General features: G+C 38.2%; 1 long non-coding RNA gene across 1 annotated transcript in view; it reads right to left on the bottom strand.

Annotated features, from left to right (window-relative positions):
* Positions 1-16,934, bottom strand: part of LOC141571534 (uncharacterized) — a 35,690-nt gene extending 18,756 nt beyond the window's left edge. Inside the window, exon 1 of the long non-coding RNA XR_012496327.2 lies at positions 16,741-16,934. This is a non-coding gene — a long non-coding RNA (uncharacterized LOC141571534). The remainder of the gene's footprint in view (positions 1-16,740) is intronic.
* Positions 16,935-22,137: the final 5,203 nt, after the last annotated feature.

The raw sequence follows: 22,137 nt of genomic DNA, 5'->3' as shown, positions 1-22,137 counted from the left end.
GTGTGACTCTCATTTCTGTGAAAATTTATCACAAATTAAACAGATTAGGTTTGTGTTTTACATAAATAAAATGAATGGTCTGCACCCAGCTATGTGGGGTCAGGCAGTGTGTTGATTGCTAACATATCATCTATTAGTCCTGGGACTAAAATTTCCTTTAACTCTAGTCAACCTTTTTTATGCACTGTGTCCTGAACTCTTCTTACCAGGGATGTTCCATCAAAGGAGACCTTGGGTTTCAAAGCCTTCAGCTTTAAGGAGGAGGAGGAAGTATCGAATGGAAGTATGTTTTCAGTCCTGCAGATGGTGGTGGAAGATTGCAAGGACAACCTGAAATAGGTGTTTTGTTTTGTTTTTAAGAACTAAAATTGTTTGTTGGTATTGGCAAGAGGCCTAGTACAAAAGGAGGAAAGAATTTGTTTCTGGCAGCTTTCAAACCCACAAAAAGCCAGCATTTGCTTTGCAAACACAGGTCTCTGAGGCTTTGTGGGCTCCTGCCCACAGTAGGCAAGCAGTTTATTCTTTCACAGAAGCAGGTCAACATGCTTCAAAGCGTTCCTTCATTCCTTCCGTGCAGATTCCTTATTCAGTGCAAGGTGTCTGACCCATGGTGGTGTCCCTAAGACATCAGCATTGAGAGCAGACAATCACATAGAAGCCAGAGCGTTGGCCTTTTTTCCACACATCATTGTTCAACCTTTGTTGCTGTGCATTAGTGGTTTGTCTGCTTCTGCTTTTTGTGGCTTTCTAATTTTGTAGCTATTCTTTCTTCAGCTCTTTAGCAAGCATGACTTACACCTTCTCTTTCTGCTTCTTTGAATCCTAATTTATCCAGCTCAGAGGCAGTCTTATCAGACACAAGTCCAGAGAGCAAGGCACCTTTCCTGTCATCACAAGGGAACAGGAAGACCCAGGACACAAAGGCCCCAAATGTGGGTTGAGCAAAAGAGGCAAGTGACTAAGTTACACACATAAAATATACACCAGATGCTGAAACCAGCAGCAAACAGCAAAAAGAAGTCAAAACTGAAGCCAAGGTCCAAAGCAGTCGCACTGAGGACCACCGGTCTGATTTCAAGGTTACTTAGCAAGGAAGGCCTTTTTAGCCACTAGAACAACTACCATTACATTGAATACCGACCATGTACCACACACTCTGCTTGATGCTTTATACACAGCACAGCTCTGCAAGGTTTAGTCTCCATGGTCTCTAATGTGCAGATGAAGAAGCTGAAGGTCAAAAATGGAAGTTCCTTGGCCACACTATACTTTGGATCCATGTCTGTGTGACTGCAGGCCATGCTCTTAGCACGGGTTCCACTGCCACTGGATAGGCTTTTGATGACCTACATCTGGCTACCCTTCTTAAAGGGAAAATGGTCCAATGGTGGTGTGAAGATGGGCTCTGCTCCATGTTTTCCCTACACAGTTCTCCCCGTTCACATAAAAGGCTGTCCAAATCATGAATTGGGGAGACAATAGAGCACTGATGTGGTTGGAGGGGCAAAAAGAGGACCAACAACCTCAATTCTACTTCCACCAGCATGTTCCATCGCCAGATAGTCCTTCTATTAGAATCACTCTTTCCAGAAGGGAATGTAGTGAAGTCTGCATGGAGTCTGCAGTCAAACCACCTGGTCTTTCATTGGAGTTCTATTACTTACTATGCAAAAAGTCATTGTGGTTTTTGCAATTCTTTTTAACCTTTTAAACTGCAATTTCTTTTGCACCAACCTAATAGTTACCTGACCTTGGACAAGTTTCTTGATAGCTCTGTGCCTCTGATTCCCTCTACGTAAAATGACAGGAATCATATTCAATTTATTGTCTGCTTGTTGTTTTAAGTATTAAATGAGATAATCCAGGCAAAATACTAGGTCAGTTCCTGACAACCATTAAATGTTCATTCTTGTTATCACAGTTACAGAGTCATTATGCCTATATTAAAACTATATAACCTAGGAGCACAGCCTAAACCAGCCTCTCTAAGATTTTGGTTGGCAAGCTCATCCAAAGCAGGATTTCCTGGTGAACTGGCAAATTGGCTCATCTCTTTGGGATTCTCTCTCTTAAATACCATTTTCCTTCTCTTAGAGTAGAGCAGTGGTTCTCAACCAAGGGGGCAATTTTGCCCTCTAAGGGGTAGTTGACAATATCTAGACACACTTTTAGTTGTCACAACTGGGAGAGGGCTATGCTACTGGCATCTACTGGGTAGAAATCAGGATACTTCTAAACATCCTACAATGCACAGAATTTTCTGACCAAAAATATCACTGATAAGATTGAGAGTGTTTACCCTAGGGAAGGAAAAATTTAAGAGTCTTAGATGCTATCTACAAATTATTTCTCTTCTTTATAGCAGCCTTGCTTATTTCATGGATGTGATGGCCTCTCAAAATTCCCAAATGTACTGAATATATTTTTAAAATTTCTTATCTTTTCCTAAAATTATCTGTTTTCTTGGTGTTTGGTTCTCCTGTTTTTTAAATCCCCATGCTGTTGTTGCTTTCCCCCTCCCCTCAAATGCTAGGTGATTCTAAGTTTTCTGTTTATATTTATAAATTATTTTTCCCCAAATGCTGGGTGATTCTAGGTTGTCTGTCTATATTTATAAATGACGGTCTACATCAACAGTCTCAACCTTGCTGCACATTAGACCAGTGGACCCCAATCTGTGGGGCTGGAGCCTGGCCTATAGTTGTTTTAAGTCCCCAGGTGTTTAGAGACACAGTAAGGGTCTAAATGGCCCAGTATCATGATTTGTAATGGTTTTCCTTGGTAAAAATGATGTTCTCTGCCCCCACCACACTTCCTTAAGTGAACACAGATATTGACTTCAGAATCCTTGAGAAGAGTTGCCAGGGAAGAGAAGGTTGGGGTTGAGATAAAAGCTGCTGCCATGAAGAACTTAGTCTTTAAGGGAGAAAGAAACCATGATGCCATGGTTGGGTGTAGCAGACACACCCACATGGGCTCATGGGATGGGTGCTGAGGCTCAGGATGGTAGGGAGAAGCACAAGAACAATAGAAATACGGGGGCAAAAGCCCGACATAGAGCTTTATCATAGATCCAGCTTTATCATTCACCTTCTCTTCTGAGGGTCCACTTCTACCCTAGGCACCTACTTTCTATGGAACCAGGCAGCTGAGTCCTGCCTACACAGCCTGGATTTCCCCGGTTGGATGAGAAGTGTTGGACTTCTGTCTGAAGAAGTCTATTTATAGCTTACATCTTCATTTGGAAATTAGCACACATTGCAAGTTGTCCTTAAATACAACTAACCACAATCTTCCATAGCATTTTCTTTCTTTCTTCTTTTTTATTAGTTTTAGGTGTACAAAACAATGTAATAGTTAGGATTTATCATTTATATCCCTCACACAGTGATAACCCCCCTCCTCCCATCTGCCACCCCTCTGACATCGCACAGAGCCATTACACTTCCACTGTCTCTATTCCTAATGCTGTACTCCACTTCTTGTATATATATATGTGTGTATATATACATATATATATATGTATATATATATATATATACACACATATGTATATATGTATGTATATATGTATATATGTGTATATATATATGTGTGTGTATATATATATATATATATATATATATATATATATATATATAGTAGTTGACATTCATTATTGTTCAGCTTCAGCTTCAGGGGTACAGTGCAGTGATCAGGCATCTACATCATCCCTGAGGTGGTTTCCCTAATGAGACAAGTGTCCATCGGATACCCTACAAAGTCTTTACAACATTATTGATTACATTCCCCAAACTGACTTTCATATCCCCGTGGCAATCTTGTGGTTACCGATTGTGCTTTCTAATCCCCTCACCTTCCCCCTTCTTCCTACTTCCCCCTCCCATCTAGCAACCCTCAGTTTTTCCTGTATGTCTCTGAGACTGTTTCTGATTAGTTCATTCATTTATTCTTTTCTTTAGATTCCACATATAAGTGAGAGCATATGGTATTTGTCTTTTTCTGTCTGACTTATTCCACTTAACATAATGTTCTCTAGGTCCATCCATATTGTTGCAAATGGTAAGATTTCATTCTTCTTTATTCCATGGCATTTTCAATGGCAAGCTGAGAAGTCAGCAAGTGAAGAACAAAAATATGGGTGCCCTACCGTACAGAACTGGCCAGGCAGCCTAGGTGTGAACTGGCTATGTCAAGGTCTTCTCAGGGTCTTTATTTCTTTCTCACATTAATCCAAGTCTCTGAGGTTTCTATATAACCACGCTGTGGCTCTAGGCTGGGAAGCTCCTCCCTCCTCTGCTTTATTCCTGTCTTACCCACAGGCAATTATAGACAAATGACCAGTCTTAATTTCTATTTATGCTGGATGAGGCTAGCTAACTTCAGAGACCCCACTCAAGCTAAATCAGGAAGGCTCATACTGAAGCAGTCAGTATGTGCTCCCTGTTTTTCTTGCATTAATGTTAAAAGAGGCCTCCTTCATTCTCTCAGAAATGTCAAGGCAAAACAGGGGAAGAAAGCAGGTCAATGATACCAACCTCAGGACTGGTTCATGGAACTTGCATATGAGGCAGCAATAAAGTCAAGTTAGTACAGTCTTATTTAGCTATGCAGATACTCCCGCGAGAGACTCTAGGAATCCAGAACAGCAGTGAAGTAGCACACATCTGAGATTAAGGAGCTCATCAATGAGAATGCAGAGCAACAAATTACCAGTTTAACCCAGCTATGCATACTAATTTTGCTTTTATTACATTAGGTGGCTACATGGATCCCCTGAAAATAATCTTCTCCATGGAATGAATGTCACTCACTAAATATTAATGGAGCAGCTACTATGTCCCAGGACAGTTCTGAGCTCTGAGGATACAATAATGAACAAATCAGAACCACTCCTTGGTGTCATGGAACTTGTATTCTAGAGCTTCATCGTCTAACACAGCAGCAACTGGCACAAGGGCCATTTACAATTTAATTAATTAAAATTAAATCAAATCTAAACTTCAGTTTCTTAGTCATATTAGCCATATTTTAAGTTTTCAATAACTGCATGTGGTTAGCGGCTGCCACACTGGACAGCACATAGAATATTTCTACCATTGCAGTAAGTTCTGTTGGGCAGCACTACCTAGAGAGGGCTTGTAACCTAGAGAAATCCCTACCTTTGGTCTCCCACTTTGGTTAAAATGCTGAATGAGCTCATTACACAAATGGTTCTTTGAGAAAGGCAGTTCTACAGCTATTATCAGACTTGTGAGTAGTCTTTTGTAGGAATAGGCCACAGGACAAATAGGTTTTCATGGATATAACAGTTAACCAACTATGCAGGCATTATTCTAAGTGTTTTCAAATACAAACTCATTCAGTCCACACAGAAGCCCAGTGAGGAAGGTGCTACCATTGTTTTCATTTAACAGACGGGGAAATTAAGACAAAGAGAGATTAAGTAATTTGCCCAAGATTTGAGCTTATAGTAGTCAAAGTTTTTTTTCTTTTCTTTCTTTTTAATGGCTTTACCAAATAACCCTCAAATCTCAATGACATAATATGGTGACAGCTTTATTCCTTTCTCAAGTCACAGGCCAACCGGATTCAGTGCAGGCCATTGTACAGTGATTCAGAGCCCCAGTCTCCTTATCTGGAGGTGTGGCCAAATTTTAGGTTCTCTGAATCCTATTGTGGACATTCTGAATCTAGGCAGGAGACAGAGTAAGAAAGAGCTTAGGGCAGGGTTTCCTAACTTTAGTAATATTGACATTTTGGGTTGGATCATATTTTTGTATGCTGTCTTGTGCATTGTAATATGTTCAGCAGTATCTCTAACCTCCACCCCATTAGATGCCAATAGCATTCTCCCAGTTGTGACAATCAAAATGGCTCCACACATTATCAAATGTTCCTGGGTGGAATAGGAAGGCAAAAATCATCCCCTGACTTGAGAACACTGGCTTAAAGGGTGATTCCAAAGTGTTACAGGCCAGGCTAGAAAGTGGCTATAAGAATATAGCCCAAACTCTATTGGCCAGAATTTAGTACATGGCTGCGCCTAACTGGGAGAAGGCTGGAAAATGTAATCCAGAGATTTACCCAGGAAGAAGAGGAGGTCTGATAAGCCCAGATGAGCAACGTGGAATCTGCTTGAGGAGTATAGACCCCAGAAAACACACCGAACATTTCAGAGAAATGTGCAGAGATTTGCAGAGCATTCTAGACAATATACTTGGGAGAAAAACACACCATTATCACATTTTTTTATGGCTGATCTTGTCACCCTATATAGGGAACCCAGAATAAAACGTTAATGCAATAAAGCACTAGATGTCATATTTCCTAGGCCGATATATTTGTCAGATAACAGCAAAAAGCAATCAACATTTCGTAGTGACCCATGAAAAAGTTGAGCCCAGGTAGGGCGGCAATGAGGCTGAGATAATGGGAATGTTCCATGGGGCTATCCAGCCCTAATTATATTCCATAAAAATGCACATCTGCAAGATGTATGGCCGGGAGTGCAAGAAAGACAGACATGCATTTTTTTAAGATGGAGAAGTGGAGAATCTTTGGATAAATGTCACAAATATTGGAGCTTCAGAAACAGAGAGAGGTGGTAGGGGGAATTGCCATTCATTTACTATTATGAGTTTCAAAGAATATTCTGGCTTAATGTAAAGACATGTTGCAAAGTTGATTAATAAATGACATTGTCTAGAATCCCACTTGAAACACTAGCATTCATGTGTGGCAACACAGGTTAGTTCATACCCACTCTAAACAGAAAACAATATGTACCATTTTCATCTAAATTGAAGTTGGTTTTTATTGGTGCATTAAAACTTCTAAATATTCCTTAATGTTCCCTGCTTTATGACAGCCAAATAAAGTCAAAATGCTTCTTGAGTTTTTTATTATGTGGTCTAAGGGAAATTATTTCTCAGATGCCTAGTCTGGACATTTTCTCCTTACTATGTAATCACATTGAAAAGAACTAGAAACTCTCAAGTTTCCACCAACTGGCACCAAACCAAACTCAGAAGCCAAGGCTGGCTCTCCAACCACACTTAGATCCACCCAACCCAACCTCTGCCCTTACTTAAAGATGACCACATTACATCCCTGTGCCAATAAAAATCAATTAAATCCAGCATAAATCATTGGGTTGAAGAAAAAGAATGTATTCAATAAATTCATATAAAGGCCTATATCTTATTAAAGTTATTGATAGCCTACATTGTTACTAAAATTAATGATTATGTTTTATTCATTTTATGAAAAATTTTTGTTTCTCTAAAAAAATCTATTGGAAGTGTATACTAAATGAAGAAAAAGAAAAAGAATGGAGAAAGAAGGAAAAGGGAAAGTAAGGTATTCTGAGCAGTGGATAAGCCACCGTAAGAGAACTCATTTCCAGTCTTACGTAGCAGACCACTTCAGTTACGTTTTCCAGAGAGGGAACAATAAGGTCACACAGAACTATAAAATAATACCAGCTGATAACCAGAAGCAAGTCCTTTCCCCAAGGTGTTTTTAGTAAGAAACAAATTAGTAAGCACAGCCAAACAGATATATGCATACATACATTAACTCACTCTGCTAGATTGGCATGTGAGAGATGAAAAAGGTGAGAAAAACAGAACCTTTCCTCAATACATTTGAAACGTAGTGAGGATGTCAGACAAGTATACAATTAAACAAAATTCAAAAGAGAAGGGAAAGAAAGGGGAGGGGAAAGAAGGGGAGAAGAGGGAAGGGGAGGGAAAAACAGGTGGAGAAAAAGATACTGAAGGATCGAAATTTCTTAACTAAGTGAAGAAATGTGGGATAGCTTTCAAAAATAAGAGATCTGAAGAAGCAGTGTTTTAAGGCAAAACGAGACTGTTTTCCCTCTCTGAGCAAGATCATATATGATTCTTTGGAGTATGATGAAATGGAAATTTCAGGGTACTAAAAGAGGCAAACCATAAGGTTTTACTCGTACATTGCCTTTACTACCCATCAAATGTAGTGCCAAGCCATGTCCAGCAATTACTCTCATGACTCCCTGCCCTCTGCCAGAAAGTGGGGTTCTTCATTTCTCCGAGGCTCTGGGTCCCCAAGACCTGGCCTTGCTTCCTCATTGACCTGAGGCAGGCTGTGAAAGAGGGTGTGCTTTGTGTAACACGGTGTCATCCAATCACTACTCTCCTATCTAATTTGGAATACCATGAGCAGGTTTCTCTTTCTTCTTTCAGAGATACAAAAAGCAAGCAAGAAGAGTTTATAAGCCCAAATAACTTTTTAATAGGAATTTGCCAATATTACACATTGTCTCTCCTTCATATAATATGCAGCCCAACTCTCAAACACCTACAGTGTAATTATTAAAAGAATGTGTTTGGGAGTTAGATAGTTTCAATATGAATTTGGGTTCTACCTCTTATTGCTGTGTGACCTTGGACAAATTTCTTAACTTATCTTCAGCTTCCTTACCTAAAAGTGAGTTAACAGCTGTATCTACTTCATAGGGTCATTATGAGATAAAAGAAATAATAGATGCAAAGAATTTATAATAATACTAGGGGCACAATTAGTTCAATAAATTCTGCTTATTAATAACATTGCTTTAGAAAAATAGCTAATGATGATGCCATGTTAAGTCCTTAGGTTTCCCATAAGAAAAAGAAATTACGAGTGTGGGAGCATCTCAGGTCACATGGAGGACTCTTCCTGAGCATCTCCCATCACAGTAGGCAAACATTTTTGAGTCAATAATGGCCCATACACCCAGAGAGGCAGTCCTGTTTTTCCTACAAGTCTGACATCCTGCTGCCAGATTCTTTCTCTCCAACAAAAGTATTTTATACATCGCCATCAGAGGAAGATAATGGCACTAAGCTTAGGTGCCACTATTTCTCTGGCTGCTCCCAAGATGCTATCCCTGATTTCCAATGTCTAGCAGAGTAACAACTCATTTCAGATTTGTGTCATAGAAATTTGATGAACATTCTTCCCTTACATATTTATTCAGGTTACTCATAAAATGTCATACAGGACTTAGTCATGGGCAAAGACATACATATGGATTTCCCCCGTAAGTATTCAGCAGTCCTTTTTGTTCCACATACTATTACTCTCCTTCCATTATATCTCTCTCTCTCCCTCATTTTCCCTTACTCTCTCTTCCTCCCCTATAATTTGAACTCAATAGTTCATTACATATTATCTTATTAGTCTAAGGGTTTTTTTAATCACCATACCCCAACCTCCCCACATGGGCAATTGTTCTCACATGTTTAATGGATTTCTGTGTATGTTTGTAAATGTACTTTCAAAATATGTATGGTTTTTTTCCTGTGCATGTGTTTTTTTAACAATATATATTTTTTAAATTTTTACTAAATTTACTCAGATGACATTGGTTAATAAAATTATATGTTTCAAGTGTACAATTCTATAATACATCATCTGTGTATTGCATGGTGTGGTCACCATCCAGAGTCATTTCTCCATCTGTCACCATACATTTGACCCCCTTTACCCTCTTCTACCACCCTGCCTCCCCCCTTCCTGTATGGTAACCACTAAATTTATGTCTGTGTCTATGAGTTTTTGTTAGTTTGTTTGTCTTATTCATTTGTTGCTTTCTGTTGTATATCCTACATGAGTGAAGTCATTTGGTTCTCTACTTTTTCTGTCTGACTTATTTTGCTTAGCATATTAATCTCAAGATCCATCCATGTTGTCACAAATGGCAGTATTTCATCTTTTCTTATGGCAAAATAATAGTCCATCATATATATGTACCACATCTTCTTTATCCAATCATCGATCGAAGGACTCTGGTTGTTTCCATGTCTTGGCTGCCATGAATAAAGCTCCAATGAACATAGGGGTACATATATCTTTATGGATAAATGTTTTCAGATTTTTTAGGTAGATACCCAGAAGAGGGATTGCTGGGTCATATGGTAATTCCATTCTTAATTTTTTGAGGAATCTCCATATGTTTTCCATAGTGGCTGTTCCAATTTATATTCCCACCAGCAGTGTATACAGGTTTCTTTTTCTCCACAACTTTTCCAACACTTGTTATTATTTGTCTTGCTGATAATATCCATTCTAACAGGTGTGAAGTAGTATCTAATTGTGGTTTTGATTAGCATTTCCCTAATAGCTAGTGAAGTTGAGAATTTTTTTTTTATATATCTGTTGACCATTATATATCTTCTTGGAAGAAGAGTCTGTTCAGGTCCTTTGCCCGTTTTTTAAATTGGATTATTTGTTTGTTGTTGTTGTTGAGTTGTATGTGTTCTTTATATATTTTGGATATTAGTCCCTTATCACCTCAATAAGTTAATTTTTAAAAAATCATCTTTCAGTGTTTCGTAGAATTCACTGATAAATCCATTTGGTCCTGGACCTTTTCTTTCGGGGAGGTTCTGGATGATTGTTTCAATTTCCTTAGGGTTGATCCATCTATTTAGATTTTCCAGTTCTTCATGATTTAGTCTAGAAAGGTTGTACATTTCTAAGAACTTGTTCAATTCTTCTAGGTTATTAAATTTGGTGGCATATGATCCTTCATAGTATTCTTGGATGATCCTTTGTATTTCTGTGGTATCCATTGTAACGTCTCTTTCATTTCTGATTTTGTTTATTCGTGTCTTTTCTCTTTTTTCCTTAGTGAGTCTAGCCAGAGGTTTCTCAATTTTATTAATGTTTTCAAAGAGCCAGCTCTTTGTTGCATTAATTTTTTCTGCTGTCTTTTTGTTCGCTATTTCATTTAATTCAGCTCTAATTTTTATTATTTCCTTTCTTCTACTGACTTTGGGTTTCTGCTTTTTCTAGTTCTTCAAGATGTAATGTTAGGTTGTTTATTTTGGATTTTTCTTGTTTCTTGAGCTAAAACTGTAATGATATAATTTCCCTCTTAATATTGTTTTTGCTACATCCTAACAATTTTGATATGATGTATTTTCATTCTCATTTGTTTCTATGTATCTTTGAATCTCTCTTTTTATTTCTTCCTTGACTTTAGTTGTTGTTCTCAGCATGTTGTTTAATTTCCCCATATTTGTGGGGTTTTTTTTGTTTGTTTGTTTGTTTGTTTTTGTTCTTTTTCAGTTGATCTTCAATTTCAAAGCTTTGTGGTCTGAAAATATGTTTGGTATGATTTCAATCCCCTTAAATTTGTTGAGGCTAGTTTTATCTCCCAACATATGGTCTATTCTTGAGAATGTTCCATGTACACTAGAAAATAATGTATAGTTTGGTGTTCTAGGATGAAAGACTGTAAATGTCAATTAGGTTCATTTGGTCTAATGTGCCGTTTAAGGCGGATATTTCCTTATTGATTTTCTGTTTGGATGATCTATTCATGACTGTCAATTGGGTATAGGTCCCCTACTATAACTGTGTTTTTGTCAGTTTCTCCCTTTAGTTCTGTTAGTACTTGCTTTATATATTTTGGTGCTCTCTGATTGGGTGCATATATATTGATAAGTGTTATGTCTTCTTGTTGTATTGTCCCCTTTATCATGAAATGTCCATCTTTATCTCTTGTTACCTTTTTTATTCTGAAATCTGTTTCGTCAGATATAAGTATGACCACACCCACTTTTCTCTGAATGCCATTTGCTGAGAGTATCATTTTCCACCCTTTCACTTTGAGTCTATATTTGTCCTTGCGGCTGAGATGTGTCTCTTGAAGGCAGCAAATGATTGGGTATTGTTTTTTGATCCAATCCTACTCTGTGCCTTTCTATTGGTGGATTCAAGTCATTTACATTTACAGTGATTATTGATATATGGGGATTTTCTATAGCTATTTTATCTTTTATTTTCTAGTAGCTTGGTGTTTCCATTGTTTATTTGCCCTGTGTTTCTTTCTGTTACAGTTTGGTAGTATTCTATGATTTTTTCCCTCTATTTCCTCTTTTTTTATGTTATGTGTCTCAGTTCTGGATTTTTTTTTTAAGTTTATGTAAAAGAGAGTTTCATATATACAGTAGTCCTTTTTCTTCAGCATTCATCTTATGTCCCTTCCTCTTTATAAACTCCAAACTTTCCCCTCTCCCTTTGTTGTTGAAAATTATCCCTATTTATTCTGAGTTTATTTCTGAATTGCGGTAGCAAATTGCCTTCTTCTCTTTTTTTATGTTTTTATCTCCTTTAACCTTTATGTTCTGTTCAAGTGTGTAGTGCCCGATTTTGTGTTCTTTTATTGAGTTCTTCATCTCTAAAATTTCTATTAGGTTCTTTTTAAAAATTTCAATCTCTTTCGTAAAATATTCACTTGGTTCATTGATTTTATTTCTGATTTCATTGAACTGCCTATCTGTATTTTCTTGTATCTCATTGAGGTTTTTTTCAGAACTGCAATCTTGAAGTCTCTGTCATTTAAGTCACATTATTTCCATGTCTTTAAATTTATTTTCTGGGGATTTTTCATTTTCCTTCTGAGCTGCCTTATTATCTTAGTTATTCATGATAATTGTTGGATTATTTCTCTTCCTAAGCATCTACAGGAATGAATTCAACAGCAGGTTGATATGCACAGGTCTTTCTTTTATGTTTCAGTGGGTAGCACTGGAGCCTTTTATTTTCTCTTGCCCTGCTCCAGCTTTTTACGGTGGAAGATTCACTGGGGAGATGGATGTCTCCTCTGTGACCAGGTCACCGTGGTTTCAGGGCACTACCTTTGTGGGTGGATGTCGTGGGCAATGAGGTTCTGAGCCCCTGAAATCCCAGTGCTACCCCTGCAGCCTGGTAAAGAGCTGTATGCCTCAGCAGCCCTCGGTGCCCCTGCTGGAATCAGCCACACAAGGTGGTGGCAAGGTGGGCAGGAAGAGGCCACTGGTGTGTTTGTGGCTTTGTTCTCCTTTGAGTAATGGTGACTACCAGACCACAGCTGCCTCACCCCAACATCTCCTCCCTTGTCACTGGAACTAGCCGCAGTGTGCATCTGCCACTCAGGAGGTGCTCCTCTGGTTCTCAGGATTGTAGATATTCTGCTCTTTAACCCGACACTGCTACAGTTTCTTCTGGGGCTCTCTGCTGACCCTGGGAGGGTGCACAGGAGGTGAGCTCTGGGAGGGTGGAGAGAGGCCGGCTCTATGCCATGTTTTCTGCCTGGCAGTCAGGGCTGCTAGACCGTCATTATCGCACTTCTGTATTTGGTCTTTGCTCCCAGCTTTCTGCCCTGATTGCTCGGTTCAGCTGTGTTATATGCTGATCATTCAGGCATAAATGCTCAGTGCTACAGAGAGTGCACTGCAGTCTCAGTCCTCCCCTCTCCCATTGAGGTCCAGGATGTATCCACGGCCCCTGTCTCTGCACTTCTTCCTTTCCTCCTCCCTTGTTCACCCTGATTCTCCCATCTTCATGTTTTGATGAGTGGCTCTCTCAGACGTGTTTATGTGTTGTACAGGGAGTCCTTTGTTGACTTATAGCTATTCAACTTGTTGCAACTTCAAGGGGACAGATCAAGGGGAGCCACTTATGCCGCCATGTTTCTGACATCACTCATGTGCATGCATTTTTTAGTACATAATTAATATTGTATTATGTAACTCATGCTATTTCTTTTTTCTTTTCACACAGTACCATATTTTTGAGTTCCATACAGGTTGATATACACACACACGGAGCTGCATGATGCTCCGTGGTATTCATCTGTCACATCATTTGGATTATCCACTTTCCTGTGATGAACACCTGAGTGCCTCCATTTCCCTATCACCACCAAAAACGGCTACAATAAATCTTTAAGGACCTGTGTGAGTCTTTCTGCTATGTATACCCCAAATCCAAATTGCTGGGTTCTAAACAAACATATAGTAAATCTGACTAAGAGGTACTATTTTGTTTTCCCTCATGGCTGCTCCAGCTAGAGCAGTCTCAGTTATCACACTCCATAATACACATCACAATCATAAGCCCCATCTCTCTGTCTTCACAATGATGTTCATGAAATTGCATTACCCACCTTCTTCTATTAGTTTGTATGAGAATGGATACATGAGAATGAATCCCCATCCATTCTCTATGCATTGGGATACATAGTGAGACAGGGCCATAAATTTACTTGTTGATTCTCTTCTCTGATATTTTCTTGTTAGAATAACTAATCACTTTGTTATGGTTCCTCCAATGTCCTATCAGTCAATCACCAAACTTTTAGAGCTTTATCTGTGGTTTTTTTGTTTTTTTTCCTCAGTCTCATTCATATATCAGGTGAAATACCTTTTAAATAGGTTAGGAATTCTGTCAAATACAGTTTTCCTTTTCTCATAGGCTGTATTTCATCCCTTGCCAAAGCTCAGATGTTCTAGCATGAAAAGCCATGGTCTAAAACATTTTCAGGGATGGCTGGATGGCTCAGGTGGTTGAAGTGCCGTGCTCCTAACCCAAGGTCACTGAGAAGGGGAAAAATATAAAAAACACTTTAAAACCATTTCTGTGGCCAATGGTTCACTTCCCCAATGCCTTTTTCTCTTCTAAATGTTTCATCTTATAGTCTGGACTTCAAAGTCTCCAACAATACATTCCAGATTTCTTTGGCTCCTGTATTATTAATTCCCAAAGATATTAGCAAAGCTGCCAATAGTTGGTGGGTTTGAGGAGAAAGTCAATTGTTGCTACTTTTTCAGAAGATGCAATCATCCCATCCTCTGAGTCACTTTCTCTACATATTAACTTTTTGATGATGGCCTCAATTTCATTTGAACACTTAGGATAATTTCTCCTTCTGTCTTCTTGTCTTGGATTACTTTTTTTGTCCTGTAGAAACTGACACAATGTTTCCCCATTACAATTGTCCACCTAACTCAGAAGTTTAAAAACATAGTTTGTTTCATAATTTCAGACGAATCTTGCGATTCCAAGTCCCCATTTGTGATGATAGCAGAAAATTAATCCCGTCACTTTCAGACAGTTACTCTTATCCTGTCAAATTCAAAATTATTATCTCACCAACAGTCCAGTGTATACAAATCTTCTTTCTCTTCTTCTCCAAGCCAGTTTGGAATCAACTGCCTGGAGAGAACAAAGGGGAGTTCCTCACCACCTCAATATCTGTCCTGCACTACCTCTCTGCAGTTTCTCAAGTCTCACATAGTCTGGTCCCAGGTCAGCCCCTGACATTGACTAGCAGGTATAAATTGGGTGGTCTCTGAGAACCATTTTCTTCCTAAGATTTGTGGCTTCAATTCATTTCAGAAAGCCATAGCCACTTTTGCCTCTTATCCCAGGTGGAAGCCAATGAGCATTCCCTGGTGTCTCTCTGTCACTTTGGTTGGCCAGGTGACTTCTTAGAGTTGGTTAAAAAATGTATACTACCAACTAACATCAAAGGCTTTCTGGAGCCATGAGGAAATTACAAAGTCCCACAATTTGCCAATGTTGGAGGGAAATTGGGGTGACAAGTTGGGGAATGTTTGCTCTCTTTGAGATGAGCTGCCCTGTTTCCACATAGATCTGCAATTCTAGCAGTGTGCTTAGCAAAATTCACCCTAGGTGTGGTATTGTTTTATCTACTGCTTTTTGCAGGAAGAGCTATTTAGTAACTCTCCCCCCCACACTAACACACACACACCCCACTATCACCATCTCCCCTCACTATTTTGAGTTTCAAAACACTCTTTATTCAGCCTTCTGCAGAAGTTTGTTAGTATCTCCTCCCAGGGCAGGGGGTGGGGGTGAAGCAGGTTCTACAAGGACTTCCCTTAACTTAGTCGTTTGGATTCTGGGTGATTATTTTTGGGGTAGCTTGTAGCCACAACAATCATTTCCAAATAAACCTCCCAGGGGCAGAGAACTGAACTGGTAGGAGCACATTTCACGACTACATTACTATCACCTTGCTACATTCTCAAGTGCAGAAGCCTAACTTCTATAAAGCCAGCTGGTAGAAAGACCTGAAAGCAATGGATGGGACAACTTTTCATCTATTTGCAATGTGAACCCTTGAAGAGTGCACATCTAGTTAAATATTTCGTGAAAAACACATGCTCCTGACACGTGCACTACAACAAAAGCCCCACCAGGTAATAGGCAAAGGATATTGAATTCAGAGCAGGACTGTGTGGGTACCTGGTCTAGGCACAAAGCCTAAAACGAAGAGCCTGGCTTAGCCCCCTACTACAGAATGCTATTCAGCAGGAGTTCATAGTATGATCAATGTTTATTGATCCTAAACAAAAGCAATAAAACTTCATCTCTGTTAAAAGTCTGAAGAAACTTCCAGATTTTTCATAATCTAATCCAAATAGTTTGAATTATTTCTTTTTATTGTACTTTATTTTTCACAATCTACTCCAAATAGTTTGAATGGTTTCTTTTTATTGTACTTTTTATTGTTCCTTGTATTGCACTTTTTCATTTTCCTACTTGATATATGAAAGGTCAGACAATTAAGTTCGCAAACTTTCCACCATGCATTTACACAGTGGAAAGTTCGCGAACTTAATTGTCTGACTTTTCATATATTTTAAATATTTTTGCTTATATTATCATGTACTATTATGCATAATAATGTGTAAGCAATGAAGGAAGCATTTATGGAGTTTTTTAAGTTCATCTATAACAGTCTGCTACTTCCCCTTATTTGGAAAATTTGTAAAAGACTAAAATAGGCAGAGATTACTAGGTGTCTCTGTTGGTTTTCTCTTACTATTGTAACAAATTACCACAAACCTAGTAGATTAAAATGACACAAATTTATCATCTATGCTTCTGGATGTCAGAGTTTCAAATGGGTCTTACCGGGTCAAAATCAAAGTGGCAGCAGAGTTACATTGCTCTGGAGGCTCAGGAAAGAATCTTGTTTCTCTGCCTTTGCCAGCTTCTGGAGGCCACCTGCATTTCTTGGCTTGTGTCTTATTCCTCCATCTTCAAAGCCAGCAGTGTAGTATCTTCAAATCTCTGACTCTGACCTCTCCTCTGTCTCTCTTTTCCACTTTAAAGGAATTTGTAGTTACATTGAATCCACCCAGGACAATTTCCTTATCTTAAAGTCACCTGATTAGCAAACAAAATTCTATCCGCAACCTTAGTTCCCCTTTTCCACCTAACATAACAAATTCATAGATTCTGGGAATTAGGACATAGACATCTGAGTTTGGGGGCTTGAAGGGCATTATTCTGCTTACTACAGTATCTTTTCAATGGAATGCTCATTGTTACCTATCTAGTGGACACTCTGGGGGTTATCTGATTCTATATGGGTGTTCTTGTCTTTGACAAGACTATTGTACAACTCACCATAAATTAGAGAAACTGAGAGCAATGCAAATAACTTTCTATAGAAACACAAATAAATTGTGTCTAATAGATATATAATTATTTCTGACCTGTAGTAAATATTATTTCTAAGTATATTTTTTGCTCTATAGATAGTATCTTTCTACAATTAGTCATTTATTTCAGTGTTGCTGATTACCTATATATATATATATATATATATATATATATATATATATATATGTATATATATATATATATATATATATATATATATATATATATGTCTGTTCCTCAGTCATCTTTGAATTAGTTTTAACATCTTGCTGATTCCTTCATTAAATTAAATAAAATCATTGAAATGTTCATTTTATATCTGTATGAGAGTGATAATTTTATGGGTTTTTTTAAGTTTTTAAATTATTTATTTAGTTAATTACAGTAGACATTTAATATTATTTTATATTGCTTTCAAGTGTACAGCATAGTGGTTAGACATTTATGTAATTTATGCCGTGATCCCCCGATTAGTCTCACCCAGCACGATATATACTTGTTGCAACATTATTAACTATATATTTTATGCTGTACTTTACATCTCGTGACTATTTTGTATGTACCACAGCTTCTTTATCCAATTGTGTACTGAAGGGCACTTGGGTTGCTTCCATATCTTGACTATTGTAAATAGTGCTGCAATGAATGTAGGCGTGCATCTGTCTTTCGAATTAGTGTTTTGGATTTCTTCAGATAAATACCCAGAAATGGAATCGCTAGGTCATAGGGTAGTTCTATTTTTAATTTTTTGAGGAAACTCCAAATCATTTTCTATAGTGGCGGCACCCATTTTCAATCCCCACAAAGGTGCACAAGGGCCCCCTTTTCTTGGTATCCTCACCAACACTTGTTTTCTGTTAATTTATTGATGATAGCCATTCTGACAGGTGTAGATGAGAGCTCATTGTGCTTTTAATTTGCATTTCTGTGATTATTAGTGACATTAAGTATCTTTTCATATGTCTATTGGCCACGTGTATGTTCTCTTTGGAGCACTGTCTGTTCAAGTCCTCTGCCCATTCTTTAATCGGATTGTTTGGGGTTTTTTTTGTGTCGAGTTGTATGAGTTCTTTATAAATTTTAGATATTAACACCTTATCAGGTATGTCATTGGTGAATACCTTCTCCCATTCAGTAGGATGTCTTTTCATTTTGTTGATGGTTTCCTTTGCTGTGCGAAAACTTTTGTTTTATGTAGCTCCATTTGTTTATTTTTTCTTTTGTTTCCCTTGCCGAAGGAGATAGATCAGAAATAATATTACTAAGAGCAATGTCAGAGAGTTTACTGCCTATGTTTTCTTCTAGGATTTTTATGGTTTTGGGCTTTACATTTAAGTCTTTAATCCATTTTGAGTTTATTCTTGGATATAGTATAAAACGTTGGCGTAGTTTCATTTTTTGCAGTATTTGTCCAGTTTTCCCAGCACAATTTATTGAATAGACTGTCTGTCCCCAACTGTATAAGCTTGCCTCCTTTGTCGTAGATTAACTGACCATATAGGTGTGGGTTTATTTCTGGGTTCTCTATTCTGTTCTGTTGATCTTTCTGTTTTTATGCCAGTACCATGCTGTTTTGCTTGCTATAGTCTTATAGTATAGTTTGATATCAGGTAATATGATACCTTCAATTTTGTTCTTCTCTCTCAAGATTGCTATGATTATTCTAGGTCATTTGTGGTTCTATATAAATTTTAAGATTATTTCTTCTAGTTCTGTGAAAAATGTTATTGGTATTTTGATAGGGATTGCATTGAACCTACAGATTGCCCAAGAAGTGCAAGAGCCCAAAACAATATGAACCCAAACAGGCCCAAACCAAGACACATTATAATTAAAATGGCAAAAGTTAAGAGAGAATCCTAAAAGCAACAAGAGAAAGGCAATTAGTTACTTACAAGGGAGCTCCCGTAAGATTGTCAGCTGATTTCTCAACAGAAGCATTGCAAGCAAGAAGAGATTGGCACAAAATATTCAAAGTGGAGAAAAGCAAGGACCTACAACCAAGATTACTCTACCCAGCAAGGCTATCATTTAAAATTGAAAGAGAGATAGAGAGCTACCAGACACAAAAAAGCTAAAGGAATTCATTACCACCAAGCCAGTGTTACAAAAAAATGTTAAAGAGACTTCTTTAAGATGAAGAAGGGGGAAAACAAATAAAAAAGATCAAAATAATAATAATGCAAATAACAATGTACCTATCAATAATCACTTTAAATGTAAATGGATTAAATGTTCCAATCAAACGATGTAAGTTAGCTGAATGGATAAGAAAACAAGACCCATACATACGCTGTCTATGAGAGACTGGCCTCAGATCGAAAGACACACATAGACTGAAAGTAAAGGGATAGAAAATATATTTCATGCAAATGGAAACAAAACAAAACAAGCTGGGGTAGCAATACTTACATCAGACAAAATAGACTTTAAAATGAAGACTATAATAAAAGACAAAGAAGGACATTACATAAGGATAAAGGGATAAACCAATAAGAGGACATAACCCTGGTAAACATCTATGCATCCAACATACGAGCACCTAAATATATAAGATAAAAATTGACCAACATAAAGGGAGAGATCAACAGTAATACAATCATAGTAGAGGACTTTAACACTCCATTAACACCAATGGACAGATCTTCCAGACAGAAAATCAACAAGGAAACAGTGGCCTTAAATGACACACTAGACCAGATAGATTTAATTGATATTTTTAGAGCATTTCAACTCAAAGCAGCAGAATATACATTCTTTTCAAGTGCACATTAAACATTTTCGAAAATAGACCACGTTAGGCCACAAAATAAGTCTCAATAGATTTATAATGTTCATATAAATTATAATGTTCATATAAAAAAATTTTATTCTCTAAGTTTCTTTGCCTCAATTTACCCAACTTCAAAATGCTCTTGGGTGTCTTACTAAAACCCACTTGCAAACAGGAGGGTTGTAGGTATATAGACAGGTGTACCTCACAAGTGAGGCTATCTCTGAGTTTTGTTTAATTGATTTTTGTTTAATATTCAAGACTGAGTTTGGATTTAGAGTATCAAATTGTTGAATTATAATGGATCATCAGTGACTCAAAAACTCAAAAATTAATTCTGCAATGTTTCACCTTCCTGGTATCAGAGTGCCTGGTAGCTGGTAGGCAGATGACACCTTGGTGATTATGAATCAAGTATGCACTCTTTCAGAGAAAGTATGATAATAAATACTAACATTATTAGATGTTTACCATTTGCCAGGCCCTGTGCTGAACACCGTGCATAACCTCATTTAATATCTTAGCTAGTAATATCCTCACCATACTAATGAAGAAATAAAACTGTAGAGCCAGTAAGTCACTTTTTCAAAGTCACATGACATGGCATATGAGTGGCTGAGCTGGCATTGAGGCCCACACAGTATCAAGCATTATGATACATAGGTCCACAGTCCCTCAGCTGATTGGGGCCAGATGTATTTCAGATTTCATAATCTTTAAGATTTTAGAGAAGTAAACAATTCATATATGTACCTTACAACAACCCTAGTGGGGATTGGGGTAGCGTCTCACGATTAAACACATGACTATATCTGTAATAAAAAAAATTTTTTTTAAATTCACACTGAGATAGACTATAACTTGCCTCATATCAACTCAGGTCATATTTTGTTACCAAATGACTCATAAAACAACTTCCATTTTCAGAGTTTTTTGGGAACTGTTCATAAAGGATTCTGGACCTGCACTTCCTTTCAAGTACTCAGCTCTGGTCACCAAATTTAGTATCTCTCTCTTTCCTGAATAGTGCTGACAGAAAACTAATGACTCTTACCCTTTTATTTTAGGTTTCCCCAGCTTTCTAATACAAGTTTCTTTTTCACTCAGGGTAGAGTGCAATTAGCCTCTAGGGAAAGCTCCAGGCCTGCGGTTTCATTCCCCTTCTTCCCGCCACTTTCCCATTCTTGAATGCACTCGCATCTGGACATTGAACCACCATACTAAGGCTGTGGTCTCTTTCTTCCAGTGCTTTCTTTCTTGGGAGCCTGTCTTGCCGCTACACACCTGGTACAATAGATGACCAGGAGCAGCTCCTGGCTGTGGCTCACCCTGCCAGGAGAGAGTGTGTGGTGGGAAGTTTAGATAGACCAGTGTCCCATAGCCCTTAAGGAGATGCAAGCTGACTCCCTTCCCCCTTTTCCTTGGCAGGTTTTTGTACTGCTTTTCCTTGCTATCAGCATGGCATAATCAAGAAGACAGATGCTTTCGTCTGAGCCCAGCAGAAAATGGAAAAAATAGGCCTTCCTTAAACATATCAGAGGGAGGCCTCCAAATCCTCAGCCTCATTCACCAGCCAACCCAGTTGGAATTTGGGATAAAAGTTCTCAGAAGCAAGTGTACATGTTCTGATCTTGTCCTTGATGCCTATTTCCCACATGAACTTCAGAGGGAGGTGGCTGTAGTAAGACTGTATCTAGGTCCCTGGACAACACTCTCTCATTCCCATTTAGACACATTGTTTAGGTGGGCTTTCTTAGATTTAGTCACATTTCAGGCTTGAGTTCTTTTGTTTACACCTTGAATTTGGGTGCTTTTATACTTTCTCAGGCCCACATTTATGGGTTTCTGTTGGGTTATATCTGAAGACAGCTCATTGCATCCATCTATGTGCTATATTTCACCCGTTTAGCTTTCAGTGGGTCACTGTACACCTGGCATTGGTGTTAAAGCCCTGCAACAGCACCAGCCAATCAGAAAGACACCAGCTGCAAACAAGCAAAAGGGCTATGCTGATCTGTGCTGGCGGAGCCTCAGCCTGTCTGCTGTGCATCTGTGTACAAAACTAGCCTATGATTCTGTTCTAGTCTCTT

Source organism: Rhinolophus sinicus, chromosome 17, assembly GCF_057876585.1.
Source record: "Rhinolophus sinicus isolate RSI-liver-muscle chromosome 17, RSI-T2T, whole genome shotgun sequence".
NCBI lineage: Eukaryota > Metazoa > Chordata > Mammalia > Chiroptera > Rhinolophidae > Rhinolophus > Rhinolophus sinicus.
Note: the sequence above shows the minus strand (reverse complement) of the source record. Positions and strands in the feature narration are given on the sequence as shown.